Source organism: Eucyclogobius newberryi, unplaced genomic scaffold (genome assembly GCF_026437365.1).
Source record: "Eucyclogobius newberryi isolate DKJ021-1_F unplaced genomic scaffold, fEucNew1.0.hap1 SCAF_1, whole genome shotgun sequence".
NCBI lineage: Eukaryota > Metazoa > Chordata > Actinopteri > Gobiiformes > Gobiidae > Eucyclogobius > Eucyclogobius newberryi.
The window spans coordinates 44,298,168-44,314,385 of NW_027315723.1; positions in this window are offsets into that span (position 1 = coordinate 44,298,168).

The following is a 16,218-nucleotide window of genomic DNA, read 5'->3' on the forward strand; positions in this document are numbered from 1 at the left end:
AAAGAAATGCGAAATATCATGCATTATTGTTTTGTTTTGTTTATTGGCTTTTTGTATAACCATAATCACCGATCTTCATCCGAAGGACCTCTTTAGCACGCCAAAGCTATACAACGATGTCTCACTCATGCACATCTGATCAGATTTGAGTAAGTTGTGGTCATTTGAATGTATACAACTCTCAAAACCTTTAACTGAGAAAACTGCCTCTAAAGATTCTCACCTGAATGAGCCCAGAGTCACAGGGGGGCTCATTTGCATCTCACTGAAATAAACCCTCCCCCTGTCACACTGACAGCACCTCCCCCTATAGTTGTCACTAAAGACTCAAGAGGAGTGTTGTTATTGATGTGAACTGGACTTGAATCAGAATTAGAAGTTACTATATTGAAATGGAAATACTTTGACGCTATTCAGGGCCTTTTATAATCCAAGAATCAGAATCAGAATTGGGTTTATTGCCATTTGTCGATGAACAGAATTCACAGGTGATTCAGTGCAACACAAACAGCAAAACATTGAACGGCATGATATGTACATAATGAAATATAAAGGTATAAAGTTATGTAGTCCAATAGGAAGCACTCTTCTGTGCTGTGACTCTGGGAGTATTTTGCCTCGTCAGTACAGAAAGGCCTGATTTTATCGTGCAGATAGGTCTGCCTGTCAATGTTCAGTCCAGGTGGGACCAGGACATGGAGATTGTCAACCGGAGGCAGATCAGCTGAATTGCGTAGTAGCTGAAATTCCACACAGCTTCACAGTGACTTTTTGCAAGCACCACACCTGGTCTCTTGGCATCAAATCTGTAAACAAATAACAGGACATTTAAGAAATGGCAAACTATTTCACATAAAACACTCATTAACTCATTTTATTTTTAACACAATGTAAGCGTTTCAATATAAATACCTGAAGTGCTGATAACTCTTGATCTTTGGAAACTGGGGTCAGCACGTAGCGACGGGCGCGGGGTCAGCGCACCTCTCCGTGCTGACTGGCTGCAGAGGGTTAGAGGGAAAGTGTATCTGTAGAAGACGGAGAGATAGAGCGAAGGAATTAGATTAAGACATGTGACATTTGATAAGATAAGATATTCCTTTATTGTCCACACATGGAGAAATTTCATTGTTGCAACGCAGGTTGATACAGAGGAAAAGGACAAATAACTTATAGGAAGTTTAAAAAAAATACTCTTAATAGAAGAACTCTTATAAACAAAATCTTCTATAGACAGAACCTCTCATTTCTCAATAAGGAATGGAGGGGGAAAATAAAGATAAAATAAAAACAGCTAGCGCAAGACAAAATAATACTAATAATAATGGTAAAATAAACACTCTATTTACATCAGTTATATGCACATGAATGTGACATTATTCATTGTCTATAATTACTATTCTGCATTTGTACTTTATTGTACATTTACTAAAGTGAAGTTATGTAAATGATGTGTAATAAATTGTACCTGCTGTGCAAAGTCAAAGCTGTAATGCAATGGACTTCTGCATAGTTTTTGATAAACTCCAGCTGTGAGTGCCTCTTCTGAAAAGTGAAACAAAGAAGTTTGGAACGAGCTAAACCGGCTAACGCGGGCTACAGTAAAAAACAGTAAAAAACACGAAGATACAGACATCACACCGTCCCAAAACAGCTAGTTTCAAGAGAGTACGTGATGGTAATTATTCAGTAGTAGTCACATTAAATTCAAGCCCGTATTTCTTATGCAGAAGCTGAGGAAAAAAGAACACGGCCCGGTGCTAGCTTGGAATGTAGCGAGCTAAAGCGGCTAACGCGGGCTACAGTAAAAAACTGTAAAAAACACAAAGATACAGACATTGTACCATCCCAAAACAGCTAGTTTTAAGAGACTACGTGATGTTAATTATTCAGAAAGTGGTCACATTAAATTCAAGCCCGTATTTATAACGTAGGGTGCACTGAAGCAGCATGTTAGCTTAGCATTGCTGTCTCTGCTCCGTTGTTCCAGATTGTCTGGCGATTAGCTCAACTGGAGAAGGCGGAGCCAGCTCTGAGCCAGATGCGTAGTGGGCGGTCTTACGCGTCTTCTTTTCATTCCTATTATAACACGCTAATATACACAGGCGAACCATCGGAGCAGCCCAATCCTGTCAATAAAGCATATGTGAGATGAAGGATCATTGTTATCATTTCTGTTGCTGTCACGGATGTATCGTCTGTTGTATGTAGATTACAGATCAAAGTGGATGAATAGTTCAGTGTTTCACACTGTGTGCTACTGTAATGTGGATTGACACAGGAATATCGCGTAATCAATGATCCAGGGTCAACAGACAGAAAACACACAACAATCAAGACAGATCAACTGGTTACAGATGTGGGGGCGTGTCCACACGGGAGATGTAGAGGGGGCGTGTCCACACGGGAGATGTAGAGGGGGCGTGTCCACACTGCTGCTGGACAGATGTGGAGTGTGTATATGTGTGTATATGTGTGTATACGTGTGTATACGTGTGTATACGTGTGTATACGTGTGTACATGTGTGTATACGCAAGACACAATAAGAAAATTCATTAAATAGATAGATATATTTATATAGAATATAGAGAACAAACATCTACCATTGCAGATAGGGGTAGAAATGCACATTGCACATCATTCCAAAATTATAGAAATTGAAATATACTGTTATGAGAAGAAAAACTACTCATCCACTACTACAACTAAAAAAAAAATACACAGGTGTATGTGATTCAATTAAGTGATAGCCTATAAAAGGCTGTTGTATCAGTTAGTGGGTCTTTCAGGAGTGAGTGTGCAGGTGAAGAGAATAGAGAAAGCTATATTGTGGTACAAGTTTAGACAGTTTAAGTAGAAAAGAAGACGTTAAGTTAGATATAAAATAGTAGAGAGTTTAGGTTAAACAGTACATTTAAGTTAGATATAGAATAGTAGAGAGTTTAGGTTAAACAGTACATTTAAGTTAGATATAGAATAGAGTTTAGGTTTAGCAATTAAGTGCAGGTATAGTTCGTTAGGTGAGTAGTAGTTTAGGGTCAGATAGGATTTAGAAAGGGAAAGGAAATGGAGGCAAGAATCGTTCAGGAGTTGCTGGACTTCTTCCTCCATGGACGATTCCCACCGAAGCTGATGGGGCGGCAAGGGGGATCATAAAGAAACGAGCTGACTCCTACATGGTCAAGGTGAGCATATACTGTATACAAAGTACTATTTGAGTGTGGAGATGTATCACAATAATCCTCTGAAAAATGTCAGATGTGCAATTGTACTACAAGTGCCAGAGGCAGAAGGACCACACCACGTTTCACTGGGCAAAGGTGGCGAGAAAAGACCCACAGTGCCATTATTAAAAGGTACTACTGGCCTGGGATGCAGCAGGACATCCAAAGATGGGTAAGCCGACCTTCATTGTATGTATGAAATGTCTATACAATATGTAATGCCCCTTAATTCCAGATCAATGAATGCCCCCAGTGCCAGAAAAAGCGAGCAAACCTGAAACTTAAAAAAAAGTACCTTCCCATTGAGGTAAGTGTATATTTCACATGCATATGTAGTGATTCCGTCCCTACTAAGGCAGCTGTGGCAACATTGGTGGCTTACCACTACACCAGGGGCCACATTTTTAAACGTATACAGAGCAGAGTGTCACAGCTATAAAGTGAATTGTTAAAAATGTGGCATTGACATTAAACCACCACACACACCTTTTGAATAAGATTTGAATTGTCACGTTTAGGTCTGTACAACATCAAATTATTTGTTATTTAGGTTACGAGAGCAGGTTGATTATAATTTTGCAGTCAAGTACTGCTTTTGGTTACTTGGACAAATTTAGCAGGAAGCTTGAGGGCCAACAAATTTGTCTGAGGGCTGCATTTGGCCCCCGGACCTTTGTTTGGACACTCATGCAGTACACAGTATGGAGTGAGTGAATGATTTATGTAATGTCAAGATTGTTTGTCTTGAAAGGTACTGTATAAATGAAATGCATAATTGACTGAACTGTTCAAATGAGGGAAGTCATGCCAGCTTGATTTAACTCGATGTTTTTGGTTGGAGCTGGTGGGGATGGATTTAGTGGGAAAACTGAACCCTACGAAAACGGGCTACCAATACATTTGTGTAATGGTAGACTACTTCACCAAATGGCCGGAGGCATATCCTCTAAAGACAAAGACGGCTGCAGAGGTCACACAATGTCTGATGGATTTTGTGTACCATTTTGGGGCACCAAAAAGGCTGCTGACGGACCAAGGGCCAGAATTCCGCAATAAGGTAAGATGACATTATGTTAGATGTTCTTCTTTGATGTTTGCAAAATCATTCAGCTCTTGTACTATATTAGCTCAACACTGAGGTATGCGAAAATCTTGGCATAAAGCGAAGTCTGTCAGCCCCTTATCATCCCCAAACCAATGGCCTGGTTGAAAAACTCAACGGCACAATCCAAAGGCAAATTCAGATGTCATCATATGGGCTACAGTTCGGTGTATTATTTAGCTTTTTGGTTGATGTGCCGACTTGTTGATTGTATATTTCAGGACCCTCAACAAAATGGTGGGAGATAATCCAAACACTTGGGACCAGTACCTGCAGCCCACGATGTTTGCCCTCAGAACAAAAAAACAATTAACAACCAAACACAGCCCATTTTACCTCATGTTTGGACGAGAGGCAAGGTACCCCTCCGAAATACCTGAATCATATGAGGTTTGTGAATTGATGCCAATTACATTGCGATGACATAGTCACTGTATAAATTGCATTGTCTACAATCAGGCTTTGATTTCCAGATTACGGAGGAGAATATTACTGGGGCAATATTGAAGGAGGAGCTACACCTGGGGTTGCAACAGCAACCCCAGGTGTACACAGAGGTGGAAGGCAACATAAAAAAAAAGCCAGTAGAAAATTTCTGCTAAAAGACAGCAAACTGGGGTAGAGGATTTTTTTTTAAAAAGGGGGATCTGGTTCTCCAAAACAATATGCGGGCCCAACAGAGGAAAGGAGGGAAATTGGAGTGTGACCTCTTGGGACCATTTATAATAGCAGGTAATTAAAGTAGTCCCTTACTGCATACATCATTTGGATCGGATTTAAAATCTGCAACTGCTCTGATTTATTGTGACTCTTGGCTTTTCTAATCATAGATGTGGAAGGTAAAAGTGCGCATCTGGTCAGCCAGGATGGCAAAAGGAAAAGTCTGGCCAACATCACCCACCTGACGCACTTTTTACTTCCAAAAAAAAGGATTCCATCAAACTTGGCCAAACTGCAGCCCCAGCCTCAGCCTCCGCCCCCGCCCCCGCCTCCGCCTCATACCCAGTTGCAGCCACAGCCTCGGCCAGTGGGGGTGTACCAAGGCCAAGCGCTCGCAGTCATCAAAAAATGTAAGTATCATGGCATCTTTTTATTTGGGCCCAAAAATTACATGTTGTCATTGACAGTGATAAAAGAGTTATGGGATGGGAGGAACCCAGGGAGGTGTCTGTGGTCGTCCATTGACAAATATAGGATATTCACAAATGACCTCATGACCCTGGCACCCGAACAGTACCTGGAAAGTGAGGTATTGACCTCCATTTTGAATTATAAGTGTGTCCTTACAATTGATCTGAGCAGAGTTTCCTTTCCAGATAATAAACGCATACCTTTCTGTGCTGGTGAGAAAACGGGACACTAAAACACTGGTTCTGGACAGCCTGTACCTCACAGGTGTGTGGGAGAGAACTGCCAGGCCATTGAAAAAGGTATGTAATTACATATGCATGTCACAGTTGTAGGAGTCTTACATTGTAATTTAATTTTGTAGCTCAATCTACTCCTATATGATGTGGTCTTGGGGGCTGTGTGTCACAATAGCCATTGGACACTGATTGTAAGCCTTTGTATTTGCACAATTGTATAGTCACTTCAATTTTTATCACACTCACTTTTTCTCCCCATTTTCAGGTCATGTATATAAACGAGCGTCGGGTCCTCTTTTTCGATCCGTTTGGAGCCACACAGCCTCAATTGACACAATGTGAAGATGTCACTAGGTCAGCACACTTCCATAAAAATGTGTGAAGGCATGCAATACAGACGTAAATGTTTTGTAACCCAGGGACTTGTTTAATTTCCAGATGTCTTGTACGAAAATTTATTCCTGCTCTAGGCAGGTGGTCCTGCGAAACGCTGCCTCACCCAAAGCAGAGGGATGGCAGCTCGTGCGGGGTCATCATCTGCAAGGTGAATAATCCTCTACATTAAAAATACATTTGTATATGAATTTAAGTATACATGCATTCACTTTTCAGATTGCAGAAAGACTCTTATGTGGGGAGCCACTAATGTACCCAGTCGACCGGCAGGGAATATTACAACTACGTGGGGACATTTTTATGACCCTACTCCAAGCCACAGGTAGGGACTTATTAACTTTACAACATCAGATTTTTGTCATACGTTTCTATGCATTTCCAGATGATTTGACAGATCACTGCCATTCCTGTGGCATTCCTCCAAGACAGGAGACGAATGACGACAAAGTTGATTGAGTAAGACGGATAAGAAATGTTTTGTTCTGTTTGGAGCAAAAATTAATGCCTTTAATCTTTTCTAAACCTTTACAGATCCAATGTGATGGCTGTGACAGGTGGTACCACACGACCTGTGTGCAAAACCCCCCTACAGACCAGAAATATGTCTGCATTGTGTGCACCACATTTAATTAAACAAATTACAAACCACCATGATTCTGAGTACAATGTTTTTGAAATGTGGTAGTTACTTTACTCATGTTCTAAATCAAAACTTATTCAGGGAAGAATTTACTGCAGAATTGTGTACATGTATGTTTGGAATTGCATACTAAAAGCGTGAAGGGGAGCAAACAAAGACTTTTTATGTTTTTGTTCTTTGTACACCTCACTCACAGTCCCAATCTTCATATATTGACCAGTACAATCCCTCTGACCATCAGGTATTTGGTACCTGATGAGAATCTGGAAGACTGAACAGTTTGAGAGTAAGATTTCATCAAGTGCCTTTCCCGCTACGCAGCAGTCAGTCCAGAAACAAGTTCTACTAAAGTGCACAAGGCCTAAAATGTTTTTTAGAGGAAATGTATTCATAATACATCCATACCACATTGTTGTGATTGTAATTACATTGTCAGGCATGTATTCAGAATCTTGTCAAGGAATTTCTAAGTATTTTTTTCATCACTATCATTGGATTGCACTACCACCCGCACCACAGCTTCAACTCATCCAAATGTCTATTTTTTCATCATCCTGCAGAGATAGTTTAGTCACAAGTGAATGATACCTGCATTATGTGGAGACGTGAGCTTGTAGGAATATAGTAATATCTGATCCTATTTTTCTTAATCCCAAGGGTGATACCTGCAGTACATCACAATAGTTGTATTTGTTAGGCTTGTTTCTGTTATGGAATTAGACATACACCGATACTATTCCGTAACACATCGAGAACACAATTCAACTTAGAATATGAAACGACACAGAAATATCAGACATTTGTGTGGCAAGCTTGGGAGAGAATGCGGGGCTGCGTCAGCCAAGCCGTTGTAAGCAGCCTGGCTGACCCTCCTGCGTCTCACCCCGTTTTTTCCCATGCTGGTTGGTTTTATTAGATATTCTGGAATAGGCGGGTCACATTTCTCATTGGTCAGCTTCACATCAAGGCACTTGTTTTACAGCTGGTATTTTTCCTAGAGATCAAACCTTGGGTAAACATTACCCAAACTCCTCTGGGCTGTCACCCCCCCTAGGGGAGTAAACATTCCTGCTCCATCTTTATGATACCTTCACAAATGCAGTTTGTCACACACCCGTTCTTCTCTTAGACTAATGATGCAGATAAAATATCACTATTATGCAGATAAAATACATCACAGAAATATAATCATATATTCACATTTTATCACAGTTTCCCTAATTGTCACCAGTTGATGCAATAGCCTAGGGCAGACTGAAGGGCACCTATCTGCATATGTTTGTAGTATATGAATGAATTTTCTTATTGTGTCTTGCATATTCACACGTATACACATGTATACACACATATACACACGTATACACACGTATACACACTCCACATCTGTCCAGCGGCAGTGTGGACACGCCCCCTCTACATCTCCCGTGTGGACACGCCCCCACATCTGTAACCAGTTGATCTGTCTTGATTGTTGTGTGTTTTCTGTCTGTTGACCCTGGATCATTGATTACGCGATGTTCCTGTGTCAATCCACATTACAGTAGCACATAGTGTGAAACACTGAACTATTCATCCACTTTGATCTGTAATCTACATACAACAGACGATACATCCGTGACAGCAACAGAAATGATAACAATGATCCTTCATCTCACATATGCTTTATTGACAGGATTGGGCTATAGAAGTTACAACACAGAGTGCTAATGAAAACACAGTTTATTCACATCCCAGGACGTAAAAGTGACAGCGTCAGCCACAGCGGCCAGATCAACTCATTCAGATCAGCTTGCGCTTTCCTTCTGTTCTGAGCATGCGCTGAAAAAAGCAACATGAACGGGACACATTTGGATTACTTTACAAATCAAAGCCAGGCAAAGGTATAGAATGCGACGATACTGCTCTGATGGTTTGCCTGTGTATATTAGCGTGTTATAATAGGAATGAAAAGAAGACGCGTAAGACCGCCCACTATGCATCTGGCTCAGAGCTGGCTCCGCCTTCTCCAGTTGAGCTAATCGCCAGACAATCTGGAACACCGGTGCCCGAGGCAAAAGTAACGAGGCTAAAGTGACATCACGAAACCACCTTAAAACACAGCGTTAAAGCAACACTTTAGAGTAAAAGTACCTCAGTTCCGTTGCAATGTAGTCCAGGGAATGTAAGCTCTGAAGACAGTCTGGAGTAATTAATAATGTCTCTGAGAGGAAAACAAGGAGAACAAGTAGCTGTAGCCACGTGGTTCGCAGCTGATTGGTGGAAAAAGATCAACATGCGCTGGCTAGAAAAAGGTGAAGCCCCCCCAGGAGCGCTGGGAAAAGACCCAAAAACTACCCATTTTTAACAGCTCAATGTATACGTTTAAGACAACCAATAGTGTTATATGAAGCACAGAGGGGCTCATTCATAACTTCAACTTTCCCATTCTGCAAAAAAACGAAAATCACAAATCTTGGGAAAAAAAGGTAAAAGACAGTTTTTCTCAGTTTGGTCAGGCCGACATGTTCCGGCATTTACGCTGCTCCGTCACATATTTGTAGATCTAAGTAAAATATTAGCCATGAGAATAACTTTGAATGGGACGAGTCGCTAGTGTAAGCTAAGAGCGACATCTGCTGGAGGAAGAAAGACTCGAGCCATCCACCAGGACCATCAGCTTTGGACCGAATCTTCACCAAGTGATCTGCCCCAGCGCCTCAGAAGGCAAGCACGTTCCGACACTCCGGACGGAATTGAACTGTATTTTTTTGCTGATACACATCTGAGACTGCTCCAAAACTGCTCCTTTCCACTGATCTGACACCCCAAAGACAGGACACAGCCAGCAACCGTAACAGTAAGCTGATCTCAGCCTTGTGGCCTTGATATGCAAAGTGCAAATTTTGGGTAATTTCTGGCAATAAGTCTTTCCTCCTTCCCTTTCTCTAGTGTGTAGTTTGCCAACGCAGCACTGCCTTCCCCCTTTGACTCATAAAGTTTAAAACCTCAGTTTAATCAAACCCCTAACTTCTGTTAAGTAGATATACTGTAGCTTGTTAATCTTATATGTTGGGAAACTCTGTGTGTACAACCCTGCCATGGTCACAATAAATGGATACCTTTAGAACATACTCTCCTCCTAAGGAGGTGGCATTAAACAAATGGAAAAATTGACTTTAAGACTTATTTGGAAAATAGACAAGTTTGTGGTATTTTGCACTAAATGGGACTTAAATGTTGGACTATTAAATTGAATAGACAGGTTTATGCCATACTGCATTAAATTCCAGGTATCATACATACACTTTATGGAGGTTAAGTCTTGAGCCAGTTTGTAGATAAGGATTTGTTTGTTATGAAGTTATTTATTAAACTTTGTTCATTGACTGTGCAGGCCAGTTCAAAGTTCTTTGCACACTTTAGCACTTAGTTTTTGTTTGACTCTTGGCTTTCCCCACTGGCCGTGCCGGCAGAGCCGCGGCGCAGTCAAATAACCCGGCAGTTTCAGGAGCCGCGGCACGGCCATAAAGCCTCATAGCTAACCGTAACTCTGACCCTAACCCTAACCCGGCACGGTCTAACCCGGCGCGGTCAAATAGCCCAGCAGTTTCAGGAGCCGCGGCACAAAAAATCCATGCAGTTTCGGCAGTGGCTGCCCACGAGTCCGAAGGTTCACTGGTCCGAAGGTTCACAGGTCCGAAATTTCCCCGAAATGTTAAGGTTCACAAGTCCGAAGGTTCACCGGTCCGAAGGTGTGTGTCTGCGCAGTGGGCTCTACTCGCGGCTCTCCTCACCAAAGCTGTGTCTCCGTGCAGCGGGCTCTCCTCGCCTCCCTTTGCCCTACACACTGGCTTTTAAGACTTTTCTAGTGTTGATGCACTTTTTATGATTAAACTCACGTATTTTCCATAACCGACTTGTTTCTGTGCATAGCCTGAGCTCCTTATCGTATTATTAATGAATGAATTAACTCAAATAGCCCAGCAGTTTCGGCCGCGCGCCGCGGCTCTGTAGACACTCCCGTCTTGGCGAGCTGAATTTCCTTTTTGACTACCAATCCTACGGTGATCGGATCACGCGTATTTCTATTCTTAGAATCAAATGAAGGCATAAAGCGGAGGATTCAGATGTTCCCTTGTTATTTTTATACACAGTACAACACACAGTGCCTCCTGTGAGCAGCTGGTGCATTAAACGTGACGAGCCCCAGTGCGTGTCTTCGTGCTTCGTGCGCATTTTACAGACTGACTACATCCCGATGCCGTCTGCACCTTCACTTTAGCCCTATGAGGAACTTTCGGACTAGTGAACCTTCGGACCAGTGAACGTTCGGACTCGTGGCGCGGCCGAAACGGTGAACTTTTAAAACCTTCGGACCAGTGAACCTTCGGACTCGTGTAGGGAACCGTTTCGGCCGCGTGCCGCGGCTCTGTAGACACTCCCTTCCCCACTGACTTGACATGAGTGCCAAAACAAAGTTACCACCTGGCCAGCGTCATTTAAGCAAACATGTACGCACCTCCTCCTGGATACTCACTGCATGGGTGATGATCTTTCAGCTGCAATGCTGTATTTAAACCCATCTAATGCAGGGAGTGGCTTCTCATATCTGTATGTTTGAGAAGGGTCAAATTATTGGCATCAGGCAGAGAAAACGACAAACAGAAGCTAATCTACTACAGATCTGAACCCCATTGAGAATCTTTGCAATGAGCTGGAGAAGGCTTTGCACAGTCGTCACACTCCAATCATTATACAAGATTTCGGTTAAAAAATGAATACAACACTGGAATTAAATAATTGTTTTAATATTGCAGAAGCTTATAATACCATGGTGAATGTGTGCTGTAATCAAAGCTAGTCAAGGCGGTCCAATGAAGGATGAAATGAGACCTTTTTTTTTACGTAGTATATTTTGAACGGTATAATATTTGAAAATGTTAAATTAGAATTCAAAGTTGCTTAAAAATCTTCCGTATATCTAATTCAAAGAAATATTTCTGCATTTTTTTGTATGACAATTTATCCTCAGTTAAGACATTTAAAAACACATTTTAACTAACTGTAAAAATATAATCTGATTATGGGTAGAAAATGAGAAAAATATGTGTGTTTTTTTTTCAATATCGCTTACCCCTATCACTACCTTTTTTGTCAAATTTCCAATATTCAAGCTGTTTTATTCAGCTGCAGGGTTCTCCGTTAAAAGATCCACCAAAATACATGTTGAAAATCCAACTGAAAGTTGCGTGGTGTGTGAAACAACTGTGACGTGATGTATGAAAAATGTGTTTCCTGATAAAGGGGCTGCCCCAGGAGAGGAAGCAGTTACATGGGAGTGGTTTGGCAACTTTACCTGTTGTTGTACTACATGTACTTTGTCTACTCTTTGTGTGAAGTGTACAGGATTCTGACGGAGAGCGCAACAACACAGGTAAATTTCAAGTTACACATTCAAAGAAATATGTATGTTTTATTTCTTGGTTAGCAAAAGGATTTGTAATGTTTGGTGATTGCTTATGAGTTGTGTTTTGGATTGTTGCATTGCAGCTGTTGTTATAAAAAATATTGCAAATTCCAGAATGTTCCTAAAAGTGAAGTGGAACAAGTTATTTCAACTGAGATTAACCTCAGAATATCACAAATTACGAAAAATCCAGGATGTCAAAGTAAAAGCACTCAGATATTTTGAGAGCTTTTTTTGAGAGATTTAGCATTTTGGATGAACGCAAAAACTGTTTTAGCCTATTTTTTTTATTTTTAGGCAAAGATTTAGTGGAAAAATTATGTATTAATTTACATCTAAAAACAATCTCTAGAGGAAGATCAAGCTTCACTGATTATTTCTGTAAAGTAAAGAGCTTTGTTCAAAACGTTGCAACAGGTTAAAAAGGGTTTTTGGTGGATGTTGTTGTTCAAATGTATGTTAACTGTTGTTACCGTTCCTCTCGCCTCTTTTTTACCAACTTCCACATTGGTGACCCCGACATTTGGAATATGTCAATTGCTAGCTCTTCCACAGCAACGGTTTTTGCAGCTACTATAAAACTCCCAGACTTTTGGTAGCACGATCCAGAGCCGTGATTCCATCATGACGAGGTAGTTTCAACTCCGAGGCATTACTGCTGAGAGAAATTAAATATTTTCACGTTGTTTCTACTTTGGATTCTGCTTCTACTCGCAGGCTGATGGGCCTGTTCCGTGCCCCCACAAGTCAACAAATATTAAGCGCTTAAGACAGTTACAAAAGTTGTACAAGCTACCCGACATGGAGCGAGCTGTCTTCTGTCTATGTTGGGTTTAGGTGACAGGAAACCTTCAGAAATCATATGCACAGCTAAACTCAACTGTTTTAGCTTAGATTTGAACATTGTCAGAGTAGAGGCCTGTCTCACATCTTCAGCAAGGTTGTTCCAGATTTTAGCTGCATAACACTGAAACGGAGACTCTCCTGACTCTGGGCACACCGGGGAGGCCGGTCCTTGAGGTCCTCAGAGTCCGAGATGGTTCAAACAGCTTTCGTCATAAGGCGCTGGTACAGCTGGCAGCCCGGTGTAAACGCTCTCTCTTCTTTCTCACACTTATTGTGCTTTATCTCCTATATTTTGTAAATATAGTTCGTATATTTTTTCTATTTTACTGCACGATAGGGACACGCGCTGGAATAGTTTTTTAATTCAACTGTTTTTGACTTTTTTCGGCTGGATTTGAGCGTTTTTCGTTGTGTTGTTGTGACGTGAGCTAGCTCCGAGCGAGCCCACCAGCCCCCCCCGCGCCCTCCGGCCGCCGCTAAAGTATGGCGTGTCGTCGGTACACGTTTATATACACGTTTATATGAAAGAGGAACTTCACGAACGATCGGGACACGCACTGGAATCGCTTTAAATTAACTTGTTTTGACTTTATTCGGCTGGATTGAGTGTTTTCGTCGTGTCGTTGCGATGTGTCTTGGCTCTGAGTCCCCCGGCTCCGGCCCCGCCCCCCGGCCGGCGCCGTACCGCGTTTACACAAAGGAGGAACTCATGAAACTGCGGAGAACAGTCGTCTTACCCGGAGATCGTCACGTTATCCCGGCAGACATCCTAAGGAAAACGAAGCGAAGCAGACGGGCTGGACGTAAACTCTGAGAGAAGAGAGGAGAAAACAGGAAGTCGGTTCCCGCCGTAGTCATGGGTAACGTGAGGTCCCTTCAAAATAAAATGACGGAAATAGCGAGCCTCATGCGGTCCCAGAGGATTTATAGGGACAGCAGCGTCTTGATTTTCACAGAGACCTGGTTAACAGCAGAAATGCCAGACTCAATTGTAGGTTTGGACAATTTTCATCTGCTGCGGGCGGACAGAACGAGAGAATGTGGGAAGAAAAGAGGTGGAGGTCTGGCGGTGTATGTGAACACGAGCTGGTCCAAACCCGAACACTGCACAGTGAGGGAGCAGCTATGTAACAAGGATATTGAACTATTGGCTATTGGCATGAGGCCATATTATCTGCCCCGGGAGTTCTCACATGTGATTTTGATCGCAGTCTATGTGGCCCCGTCTGCCAATGCTGAAAATGCTTGTGAAGCACTGCTCTCCTGCACTTGTAGGCTGCAAACACAGCATCCACAGGCTCTCTTCCTCATCTCTGGTGACTTTAACCACGCTTCTCCCTCTTCTGTCCTACCAACATACACCCAGTATGTTACCTGCCCCACCAGAGAGAATAGAACATTGGACTTGTTTTTTGCCAACACCAAGGAGGCTTATTCCTCTTCCCCCCTCCCTCCCCTGGGCAGCTCGGACCACAACCTTGTACATCTGAGGCCTGTGTATGAACCCATCGTGCGCAGGCAGCCTGTGGTGTCCCGTGAGGTGAGGATGTGGTCTGCTGAGAGCGAGGAGGCTCTGAGGGACTGCTTCAGCACCACTGTCTGGACTGAGCTTTATGACCCACATGGGGAGGACATCAACACCATCACAGAGTGCATCACGGACTACATCAACTTCTGTTTTGAGAACATTGTTCCCTCCCGGACGGTGCGGTGTTTTCCAAACAACAAGCCATGGATTAACCGTGAACTGAAGGCTCTGCTGAAGGAGAAGAAGAGAGCCTTCAGGTCAGGGAACAAGGAGGAGCTGAGGAGGAAGATCAGGCAGGCCGAGGCCGGCTACAAGAGGAGGATGGAGGAGCAGCTGCAGCAGAAGAACATTCAGGGAGTGTGGAGAAGCCTGAAAACCATCTCGGGCTTCAAAATTCCCCCTGCCCAGGCAGAGGGGGATCTACAGTGGGTGAATGATTTAAATGCTCACTTCTTGAGATTTGATCGGTCACCCGCCCCTCCCCCTGCACAGCTGCATGCTCCCTCTTCCACAGCTGGACAATCCCCTGCATCTGTTCCTCTTCACTTCTCTGCCCCGGACCATCAGCTCCCCACTTCGCCTGGACTCACCCATCCCCCCAGCACACAGTCCCCCTGCCAACCACTGACTGTCACAGCAGCACAGGTGAAGAGTGAGCTGAAGAGGATTAAAGTGAGGAAGGCAGCAGGACCTGACGGCATCAGCCCCAGGCTCCTTAAGTCCTGCGCAGATGAACTGTGTGGAGTTATGGAGCATGTCTTCAACGAGCCTGAAGCTGAGGGTGGTACCACAGGTCTGGAAGACCTCCTGTCTGGTACCTGTGCCCAAGACACTGCGCGCCAAAGACTTCAACAGCTTCAGGCCGGTGGCTCTCACGTCCCACCTGATGAAGACACTGGAGCGGCTGGTCCTGGACCACCTCCGCTCCACCGTGAGTTCAGCCATGGACCCACTGCAGTTTGCATATCGGCCTGGCATCGGAGTGGAGGACGCCGTCATCTCCCTGCTGCACCGCTCTCTCTCTCACCTGGAAAAGCCTGGCAGCTCTGTGAGGATCCTGTTCTTCGATCTTTCCAGCGCCTTCAACACCATCCAGCCGCTGCTCCTGAGGGACAAGCTGGAGACTGCTGGTGTGGAGTATGACCTGGCAGAGTGGATCCTGGACTACCTCACGGACCGACCCCAGTTTGTGAGAGCACGGGACTGTGTGTCTGACACTCGGACCTGCAGTGTGGGGGCGCCCCAGGGTACTGTCCTCGCGCCCTTTCTCTTCACCCTTTACACTGCAGACTTCAGACATGACACGGACAGCTGTGTCCTGCAGAAGTTCTCTGATGACTCTGCCATCATCGGACTCATCACGGACGACGATGATGCGGAGTACAGAGGACTGGCGCAGGACTTTGTGGACTGGTGTCAGCGGAACCACCTCCTCATCAACGCGGGGAAGACCAAGGAGATGGTGGTTGATTTCCGCAGACGCCAACCCACTGCCCCCTCACCAGTGAACATCCAGGGACGGGACATTGAGAGAGTGGACTCATACAAGTACCTGGGTGTTCATCTGAACCACAAACTGGACTGGACTCATATGTGATGGCTGTGACAGGTGGTACCACACGACCTGTGTGCAAAACCCCCCTACAGACCAGAAATATGTCTGCATTG